We start from the raw sequence: 11,460 nt of genomic DNA on the forward strand, positions 1-11,460 counted from the left end.
TGGGTATTCCTTGGCAGTCCAGTGGTTAGGACTCCACGCTTGCATTGCAGCAGGTGTGGGTTCCATCCCTGGTTGGGGAACTAGGATCCCACAAGCCACCATGGTGCGGCCAAAAAAAGAAAAAAAAAAAAAAAAGATGAATAAAGAGTCCCTGCCTTTAGATGGCTTTCAATCCTGCAGGGAAGACAAACAAATAACTAACAAAAAAAAAAAATGAGGAGAGAAGTGCTAGAGTTGAGGTACACGTGAAATAAATGCCTTGGGTAGGCAGAAAAAAGAGGATGGTTAAACTGCACAGGGTCTTGGATGATTTTGTGAGTTATTGTTGAACAAGAACCTCTCTAATTTCCTCAGCCTCCTTCCAATTTTGGGCTGCAGCTCCTGGAGTGCTCAAACATTCTGTGCTGCTCTTGCCAGTTCCTCCCTCTTTCACATGGCTCTATGCAGCATACAGCCTCTGCCTTTCCCCTTTGGCAGTCTCCTTGAATTTCCTGCCCTAGAGAGTGGCTTCCTTTTACAGCCATCAGGCCACTGGTAGCCAGATGTGCATAGCCAAAGCCAATTACTGAGATTTCTATCCTATTTTAATCAATTATTTGGCTAGAGTTTTTCTTAAGAAGCCAAATCTCATACTGGGGAGATCATTAGGTCCTGTATATCCAAACCAGGCTGGTGGCCTGGGTTGGGAAATAGTCAGTGGCCGGAGTCAGGAGTACAGGTGCCAAGTTCCTGATCCTCTCCCAGGGGATAGTTCTAGGTATTTCATTACAATCTCCTAATAAAACAGGGAGACCATTTTCCTTCTCATTCCTATCTCCTAGGATGTAAGTTACAGGTAGGCTACCGAATTTGTGGGGCTCTGTGCAAAATGAAAATGTGGGACCACGTGCTAAAAAATTAAGAATTTCAAGGAGAGCATTAAACTAAGCAAGCATGAGGCCCTCTAAGTGTGAGGCCCTATGCAACTGCTCAAGTGCACACCCATGAAGTCATTTCTGGTTACAAGATTGAGAAAGCTGACACTGATGGTATGACATGGTGGCTGTAAAGAAGTTTGTGAGAAAATAAAGAAGTTTGCGGATTGGGGGAAACATTAAATTACACTCAGCAGTTGCAGCAGTAAGTTATATAATGATGAGACTGCTTCTAGACATCCTCTGCAGCTGTCTTACTAGTGCTCCAGGCATCAGACATCTCAGTGGAGCAGACACCAAAGAATGGACAGGGGTTCTAGACCCAGCCCTGCCAGGAATTCACTGTGGGACTTCTGGCAAGTTACTTTCTCTCTGTGGGCATCTTTTTCTTCACTTGTACAAAAAAGGATTTGGATTAGATGTTTAAGGTCTCTTCTAACACTGAGTATAAGCAGCTTTTGGCAGGAAAGAGCTCTCTGGAGGAGGCCTCTTTGGTCTTGTCAATTTAGCAAAGCTATAATGTAACTAACCTTAAGCCAGACACCCCCATGCTCTACTCATCTCCAGCCCAAGCACACCTTTCAAATCTTTTGATCACACAATACCTTGCCTAATCTGTTGGTTTTTTCTGTAGATCAAAGAAGTAGAAATGAAGAATAAGTAATTAACAGATGACCAAATCTCTTCCTTAGCTTCCCCTTCAGTAATCTCACAAATTGTGTGAAAAATATATCATCTAAAGAAAGATCACAAGTAGCTGACAAGCCTGCACACTGGGGGAGATGGCAATGAGTCTGATTCCCTATCTCAATGATTAACTGAGATTACTTCCCCTTTTCCCTTTAAAAACTTTCATGGGGCTTCCCTGGTGGCGCAGTGGTTGAGAGTCCGCCTGCCGATGCAGGGGACATGGGTTCGTGCCCCAGTCCGGGAAGATCCCACATGCCGCGGAGCGGCTGGGCCCGTGAGCCATGGCCACTGAGCCTGCGTGTCCGGAGCCTGTGCTCCGCAACGGGAGAGGCCACAACAGTGAGAGGCCCGCATACCGCAAACAAAACAAAACAAAACAAAACTTTCATGGATGAGCAGAATCTTCGGAGTTGATTCCACCTTCTCCCCAGAATGCTGGCTTTCTGATTAAAAGCAACATTTTCTGTTTCTACTAACACTTGCCTCTCGACTATTAATTTTAGAGCAGCAAGCAGCTGGACTTGAGTTCAGTAACACGACTTGGGGTGATTCTAAATGAGCAGCATCCCCTTCAGAGAGGATGTAACACATTCTATTGAATGTTCCTTTTGATGGTAAGAATTTGCCCTCTGAGAATAAATCTGATTTCTGGAAATAGACAGTGATTTACAGCCAAGTCTGGTAAGGATAGTAATATATGGCCTGTCATGAGATTTTATAATTTAAAAATGATTTTAATTTTAAGCTGACACAACCAGAACTGAGATAGCCTGTTGAGTGTTTTTCCTCAAAGCTGTAACATTGAGAGGCCAAAAATTCATTCTAATGCTGCAAGTTGCTTTAAATATCTTTAGAATTCTATACATTCTAAAGGCAATTTAAAAGTCATACAAGGGGGCTTCCCTGGTGGCGCAGTGGTTGGGAGTCCGCCTGCCGATGCAGGGGGCGCGGGTTCGTGCCCCAGTCTGGGGGGATCCCACGTGCCATGGAGCGAGTGGGCCCGTGAGCCATGGCCGCTGGGCCTGCACGTCCAGAGCCTGTGCTCTGCAACGGGAGAGGCCACAACAGTGAGAGGCCTGCATACCACAAAAAAACACACACAAAAAAACAAAACAGGGCAGAAGAGTAAGACGCGGAGATCACCTTCCTCTCCACAGATATACCAGAAATACATCTACGCGTGGAACAACTCCTACAGAACACCTACTGAACGCTGGCAGAAGACCTCAGACCTCCCAAAAGGCAAGGAACCCCCCACGTACCTGGTTAGGGCAAAAGAAAAAACTAAACAGAGACAAAAGGATAGGGACGGGTCCTGCACCAGCGGGAGAGAGCTGTGAAGGAGGAAAAGTGTCCACACACTAGGAAGCCCCTTCGCGGGTGGAGACTTCGGGAGGCGGAGTGGGAGAGCTTGGGAGCCGCGGAGGAGAGCACAGCAACAGGGGTGCGGAGGGCAAAGCGGACAGATTCCAGCGCAGAGGATCGGGCCGACCGGCACTCACCAGCCGAGAGGCTTGTCTGCTCGCCCGCCGGGGCGGGCGGGACTGGGAGCTGAGGCTCCGGCTTTTGTCGGAGCGACGGGAGAGGACTGAGGTTGGCGGCGTGAACACAGCCTGCGGGGCGTTGGTGTGCCGCGGCTGGCCGGGAGAGAGTCCGGGGAGGGGTCTGGACCTGCCGAAGAGGCAAGAGACTTTTACGTCCCTCTTTGTTTCCTGGTGCACGAGGAGAGGGGATTAAGAACGCTGCTTGAGAGAGCTCCAGGGACGGGCGCGAGCCGCGGCTAAGAGTGCGGAGCCCAGAGACGGACATGGGACGCTAAGGCCGCTGCTGCCGCCGCCAGGAGGCCTGTGTGCGAACACAGGTCACTAGCCACACGCCCTTCTGGGGAGCCTGTGCAGCCCGCCACTGCCAGGGTCCCGGGATCCAGGGACGGCTCCCCGGGAGAGCGCACGGCGCGCCTCAGGCTGCAGCGTCACGCCGGCCTCTGCCGCTGCAGGCCCGCCCCGCACTCCGTGACCCTCCCTACCCCCCGGCCTGGGTGAGCCAGAGCCTCCGAATCAGCGGCTCCTTTAGCCTCGTCCTGTCTGAGCAAAGAACAGACGCCCTCCGGCGACCTACACGCACAGGCGGGGCCAAATCCAAAGCTGAGCCCCTGGGAACTGTCAGAACAAAGAAGAGAAAGGGAAATCTCTCCCAGCAGCCTCAGAAGCAGCGGATTAAAGCTCCACAATCAACTTGATATACCCTGCATCTGTGGAATACCTGAATAGACAACGAATCATCCCAAATTAAGGAGCCCTGTGGATGAAAGGCTCTTGGTGCTGCAGCCAGGACTCAGTGCTGTGCCTCTGAGGTGGGAGAGCCAACTTCAGGACACTGGTCCACAAGAGGCCTCCCAGCTGCACATAATATCAAACAGCAAAAATCTCCGAGAGATCTCCATCTCAACGCCAGCACCCAGCTTCACTCAACGACCAGCAAGGTACAGTGCTGGACATCCTATGCCAAACAACTAGCAAGACAGGAACACAACCCCACCCATTAGCAGAGAGGCTGCCCAAAATCATAGTAAGTCTACAGACACCCCAAAACACACCACCAGACGTGGACCTGCCCACCAGAAAGACAAGATCCAGCCTCATACACCAGAACACAGGCACTAGTACCCTCCACCAGGAAGCCTACACAACCCACTGAACCAACCTTAGCCACTGGGGACAGACACAAAAAACAACAGGAACTACGAACCTTCAGCCTGCAAAAAAGGAGACCCCAAACACAGTAAGATAAGCAAAATGAAAAGACAGAAAAACACACAGCAGATGAAGGAGCAAGATAAAAACCCACCAGACCTAACAAATGAAGAGGAAATAGGCAGTCTACCTGAAAAAGAATTCAGAATAATGATAGTAAGGTTGATCCGAAATCTTGGAGATAGAATGGACAATAGAATGGACAAATTGCAAGAATCAGTTAACAAGGACCTAGAAGAACTAAAGATGAAGCAAGCAACGATGAACAACACAATAAATGAAATTAAAAGTACTCTAGATGGGATCAATAGCAGAATAACTGAGGCAGAAGAACGGATAAGTGACCTGGAAGATAAAATAGTGGAAATAACTACTGCAGAGCAGAATAAAGAAAAAAGAATGAAAAGAACTGAGGACAGTCTCAGAGACCTCTGGGACAACATTAAATGCACCAACATTCGAATTATAGGGGTTCCAGAAGAAGAAGAGAAAAAGAAAGGGACTGAGAAAATATTTGAAGAGATTATAGTTGAAAACTTCCCTAATATGGGAAAAGAAATCATTAATCAAGTCCAGGAAGCACAGAGAGTCCCATACAGGATAAATCCAAGGAGAAATACGCCAAGACACATATTAATCAAATTGTCAAAAATTAAATACAAAGAAAACATATTAAAAGCAGCAAGGGAAAAACAACAAATAACACACAAGGGAATCCCCATAAGGTTAACAGCTGATCTTTCAGCAGAAACTCTGCAAGCCAGAAGGGAGTGGCAGGACATATTGAAAGTGTTGAAGGAGAAAAACCTGCAACCAAGATTACTCTACCCAGCAAGGATCTCATTCAGATTTGATGGAGAAATTAAAACCTTTACAGACAAGCAAAAGCTGAGAGAGTTCAGCACCACCAAACCAGCTCTACAACAACTGCTAAAGGAACTTCTCTAGGCAAGAAACACAAAAGAAGGAAAGGACCTACAATAACGAACCCAAAACAATTAAGAAAATGGGAATAGGAACACACATATTGATAATTACCTTAAATGTAAATGGACTAAATGCTCCCACCAAAAGACACAGATTGGCTGAATGGATACAAAAACAAGACCCATATATTTGCTGTCTACAAGAGACCCACTTCAGACCTAGAGACACATACAGACTGAAAGTAAGGGGATGGAAAAAGGTATTTCATGCAAATGGAAACCAAAAGAAAGCTGGAGTAGCAATTCTCATATCAGACAAAATAGACTTTAAAACAAAGACTATTAGAAGAGACAAAGAAGGACACTACATAATGATCAAGGGATCGATCCAAGAGGAAGATATAACAATTGTAAATATTTATGCACCCAACATAGGTGCACCTCAATACATAAGGCAAATACTGACAACCATAAAAGGGGAAATCAACAGTAACACATTCATAGTAGGGGACTTTAACACCCCACTTTCACCCATGGACAGATCATCCAAAATGAAAATAAATAAGGAAACACAAGCTTTAAATGATACATTAAACGAGATGGAGTTAATTGATATTTATAGGACATTCCACCCAAAAACAACAGAATACACATTTTTCTCAAGTGCTAAAGGAACATTCTCCAGGATAGATCATATCTTGGGTCACAAATCAAGCCTTGGTAAATTTAAGAAAATTGAAATTGTATCAAGTATCTTTTCTGACCACAACGCCATGAGACTAGATATCAATTACAGGAAAAGATCTGTAAAAAATACAAACACATGGAGGCTAAACAATACACTACTTAATAATGAAGTGATCACTGAAGGGCTGAGATTTTTAAAGTACCTCTTTCTATGGAATTTTTTTCTTTTACTGCTAGAAAATGGAAAAAGCAGGGTAAAGAGAAATAAGAAGCTACTAATTAGCGAAAGGTAGATTGCTTTCTTTATGCTAAACTCCTAACTACTCTGACCCACAAAAGTGAAACAAATAAATCTGTTTAGCTTTCCTGAAAATGAAGAAATGAGGGATGATCAACAAGTTCTTTAAACTTTCCAAAGTCGCAGTAGCTTCACTCACTCTGAAAGCAAATTTATGCTGCCAGCTAGACTCACATGCTTCCCCTCAAAAAATGGAGGCCAAAGGAAATTTCTCACCTTGCAACAGAGGAGGCTTGGGACTTGCTTGTCTGTAATTTCAAGGACAAGAATAAGAAAACAAACAACCATACTACAAAAATTATTTTAAACTTCACTCCATCTCATTGGCAGGAAGATTCTCACTGACCCACAATGAAAAGAAGAAATGTTTCATCATCAGAAAAGTAGTAGTAAACAGAGCAGGTTTTACAAAAGAAGCGAAAGTAAAGGGTAGCATTTATTTTACGTAGGGGATCTCTAGCAACCCAGGTTATTTGAAGAACCCAGAGGAGGAGCCAGGATTTCTGTAGGCAGCAGAAGAAAAGAAAAAAATTTTCTCCTACTTACAGTGCCCTTTATCAGCCTCTCTAAGGGAAGCCAGAGCTGAGCATCTTCCCTGTCCTTACACAGCAGAGGCAAGATGTGTTGCTGTGAGATTTTTAAAAGACCCCGGGAAGTCCCAGTAGCTGGCTTCCCCATCTCATCTCTTTGCTTTCAGCCAAGCAAAGACTGTCTTCATACTCATTCTGGTGGCCACAAGCCTTGTGGTCTAGTCTCCCTATTTTTCTCCCCAGTCTTTGGAATTAGAATTGGTGTTGACACTGAGGTCGCAAGGGCTTGGAAAGGAAGTGGTTGCACTGAGGATACTCATGCACAGGATTTAATGAGACTTTAGTTCAGAATGGATCCCAGGAGAGAGAATGAAACTTTGCCTTAATGAGTTAACCTGGAAAAACAAATCCTGCCAAAGAAGGGCTTAATTCAGCTTCTTTCAGAAATTCTGGGTGGACTAAGGAGTACTCGGTGGAGAAGCTGAACTCTAGGTGGGTAGATTGCTGAGGCCCAGCCTGCCTTATTAGTAAAATCTCTCTGGGAACTTTCAATATTGGTCTCATGATTTTCAAATTTCTACGTAAATTTTCAACAGTTGAAGGGCTGCCCTTCTGCTGACACGGTAAGTTATTAGGCTGTGGTGCTCCTCTTCTCACTCACTTGGGTTTTATTTGAATAAAGTAGAATTTACAAGGTCACAATTTATGACCCCTGGGTGATGTGAAGCTTTGAGACTCTTTAGAGGGGAGCAGCTTACTACAGGGCTAGGCAGCAAGCATTGTTTGTTTTAGTGGGGATGGTGGTGGAAGAATGTGATAGGTAGTGGCATGGTCCTACATTGATTTATCCTTATTTCTAGGGACCAACTTATTTCTGGTGGTTTATGGAGACAGGGGCAATTGGAAAGAGAAGTGAATAAGAAGTCAGAAGATCTGGATTCCTGTTCAGGTTTTTTTACTTTCTTTCTGTGATCCTGGCAAGTTACATGAACTGTCTGAACCCACTATCTCACCTGCCTACCATCCTGGGCTGAAAAGAAGATCAAATGAAATCATGTAGACACCTTGAAAACCGTGAAGCACTCCACAAATGTGAATGCTTTCTAAATTTTAATTCATTGTATGGCCCACCAAGTAAGCTCTTCAGATAAATCAAGAGTTTGAATATGGAATGGGGAGGAGGCAACATCCTGCATCTGATGGATTTTAGGTGACGGGAATAGAAGGCTATGAAAGATAGAACTAAGTGGGAAAAAAAAAGAAGAAAAAGGAGGGAAAGAAAGTAGAAAAGACATAAAATTCCTGAGAAAGACTTGGCTCTGATGCTGATTGGGCCTTATGACTCTAAAATATAATCCTATTCAAGTATGGAGCAATGGAATATAAATGAGTAATGAACATTATTATTTCCTTAAAAGTAATTAGCCAAAAGGACAAATACAGGTTGTCCAGCAGGCAAAATTATGAGCCTTTGGGGATAAATCAGGAGGTAAAACAGATTGTATGAGAATGGCAGGATGTGGGAAAGGATGGTGGTGAGGGTGAAAAGTGCTCTGAAGTCTGGGGACTTGGTTCCTGCCACTGACTCGCAGTAGGCCCTTGAACAAATTACTATCTGGTTGGTTCCCTAATCTATACAGACTGACCTCAAATCCTAAATGAGAGAATTAGACTAAGTGATCTATTAAAAAAATTCCATCTTTGTTACTTTTTTTTTTTTTTTTTTCATCTTTGTTACTTTTATGTGACTTTGGACAAGTCACATAAAATGTGATATTCACCCATGTGCTCACCACAGATGTTAATGTTGTCCCCATATTTGCTTCAAAGTTTTAAACAAAGAAATAGAATGCTATAAATATAGCTCTCCATTCATTTCTCCTCCTTCTCCCAGAGGTAAACACTATCCTGAGTTGGTGAGTACCACTCCCATGAATATTTTTATACTTCTAGGTATATGATTTTGTAAAAAAAAAACATAGAAATGTTTTGAGGGTTTTAAACATTTACATAAATTGTTACATACCATATGTTTCCTGCTACATCTTGATTTTCAGCAATATCATACTATTGAGAAGTAGTATAGCCTGGTGGTCAAGCTCTAAGATTCCAGGGCAGATAGCCTGGGCTCATACCCTATCTCTACCATTACTAGCTGCATGATCTTGGGTAAATTGCTTAACGTCTCTGAACCTCAGTTTCCCCATATGTAAAGTAGGGATAGTAACATAGAGCTTCTGTGAGAATTAAATAAGTTAAAACATGTAAAGCCCATAGAATAATGCCTGCACGTAGTAACCACTATGTGTTTGCTACTATTATTTGAGATTTATCTATGTGGATACTTAAAGATTTAGTTTGAGATTTATCTATGTAGATAATTATATCTTTAGAAGGATAGATAATTAACTACTATACTACAGTTTTAACTCTAAAATAGTATTTCCTATAGAGGGGGTAGGTAGGTCAGGGGCCATCCTGGATTATAATCTCCTTGTGCACATGTGTAAGCGTTTCTCAAGGGGACCTAGATGATCTCATTTAGGTCTGATCCAGCTCAAAAGAGCCCCTGTTATGATCTAATAGGATCAGACTCATTTCTGTCTTTTTAGACCTTCTAGATATGGTCATTTATCAACTAATTATCCATCATTTACTTATTTTAGCTGAAAACCAAGAGAAGAATAAATGGCTAATTTCCTTAGTACTGTTCTGTTTATGTTTGAACTGTCAAGGTTAATTATTTGCTTTAATTATATTTTATGATATCTTGTCTTCATCCAGTCCATGAATGCTCAGAGGTAAGTAAGTCTGCTCATATTCCCATGGAGCATTTGATTTGCTCGTCAGAGACTTAATCAGTATTTCCTTGAACTAACCTTTGTAATCAAAGCATAATGATGACTCCTCACAATAAATTATAAAGAGAACCTCACATTTTTCTAGTTATTCAAAATGAATAAACATTTAAGTTCATTTGGAAATACTGTATTATGACTCTTGATTCTGACTTCAGGCTATAAACATTCTTTTCAAGAGGAATGTTGAACATTCTATTTTCTCTCTGCACCATTCCAACTCTTCAAAGCCAGTGGGGTATGTTGAAAGAAAAGATCATATGTCAGAAAACCTGGGTTTGAACTCAAGCACTGCCATTTATTACCTAGTTGTGTAATTTTGGACTAGTTATTAAATCTCTCTGCATCCCTCATCTGAAAATGGGACATCTTATAGCGGTATTGTGAGAAATTCATTTAACAAGTACTTATTAAGTACCCATAAACAGCTCCAAGCACAGTGCCAGACACATAATAGCTGCTTAATAAACACTAGTTTCCTTCTTTCTCAAAGTCTGGCGAGGTCTTATAAATATCTTCTAATGCATTCCAAGTGTAGATAATTAAGCTCTCTTTCCAAGAAAATTGACATTTCTGTTAGTTTTGAAGACCCTCATGGTTTTCCCACATTGGGTAGAGTTGAGTTGGGCATCTCTCAAGAGTCCATTGGCTGGTTTTCACAAAAGGGCTATAATATAGGTGACCAGATGACTTCTAATAAGTGTGCGATTTGGGAAGTTCTCCAAGGTCAAGGGGTATGTCACAGGGTTGACATGATCTGATGAGAAGATGCTTGTGAACTCTCTCTAAAAACTCTGAAATGTTGACCTAGTACATGGTATTTCCAGGAAAGATTCTGACTAGGTCACTGGGCTGCCTCATTCAGGTTGCAGTTCCCTGTGTGGGGTGAGCTAGGCATGGACCATGTGGCCTGCCTGGGGTGGTGATGTCGCCCTTTCTGCACCATATCTGGAACTTATTGGAATAGTTTTTCTGGGGCAGAACTGCCTCTGAGGGCCGTACTCATCTCTGCTGATTGGAAGGAAGTGGCTTTGAGAGGTGAGGCCTGAACCATCTTTTCAGAGACAAGAGCCTAGCTCCCTCTGGTGCTATTTAAGAGGCCCCTAACACTTCTATCCAAAAATATCTTCCTTAATGAAATTTTACTTCTATCTGGAATTAGCACCACTCTTTAAGGGTCTTCCAGACACTGTAAAATTATTACCTTGAATTTCAGCTGAATAATGCCCTTGCTTGCTTTCATGCCTTGCTTTCATCATCAGTATGAATCTCTAAACAATGAACAGTTTAACTTAGCCTGTTTTTGAACTTTATCTAAATGGAGTCCCATAAATTTATCTTATGGGACTTGTTTCTTTTGTTTTACCTGTTGATGTGTGAATTTGTGGTTTAGTTACTTTTACTGCTGTATGGTATTCAATTGTGTGAATATCCCACAATTTATTTATCCATATTTTACTAGGATGATCATGTGAGTTGCTCTCAGTGTGGGCCATTAATAACAGTGCTGCTCTGTATATTCTTTTTTTTTTTCTTTTTTGCTCTGAATATTCTCCTGGGCATACATACATTGGTTACTCCATATACTTACTTAGGAATGGAATTGATGGTTTTAAAGTTATATGCATGTTCAACTTAATTAGGTAGTGCCAAACTGTTTTCCACCTTCATTTTACCAATTTAACATTTCTGTCAGGAGTAGATATGAATTGTTCTTGCCCCATTATGTCACCAATATTTGTTTACTTTTTGACCTTAAAAAATTTTGCCCATCTTATATAAAACAGTATTTCATTACGGTGTT

The 11,460-nt window shown here is 42.5% G+C and overlaps 1 protein-coding gene across 1 annotated transcript in view; it reads right to left on the bottom strand.

Annotated features, from left to right (window-relative positions):
* Nucleotides 1-7,000, bottom strand: part of ASIP (agouti signaling protein) — a 32,585-nt gene extending 25,585 nt beyond the window's left edge. Inside the window, exon 1 of the mRNA XM_027078557.1 lies at nucleotides 6,815-7,000. The gene's annotated coding sequence lies outside the window, so the exon portion shown is untranslated. The remainder of the gene's footprint in view (nucleotides 1-6,814) is intronic.
* Between the last annotated feature and the right edge of the window lie 4,460 nt (nucleotides 7,001-11,460).

Source organism: Aethalodelphis obliquidens, unplaced genomic scaffold, assembly GCF_003676395.1.
Source record: "Aethalodelphis obliquidens isolate GAN/ISIS:26980383/991018 unplaced genomic scaffold, ASM367639v1 scaffold42, whole genome shotgun sequence".
In the NCBI taxonomy this organism is placed as follows: Eukaryota; Metazoa; Chordata; class Mammalia; order Artiodactyla; family Delphinidae; genus Aethalodelphis; species Aethalodelphis obliquidens.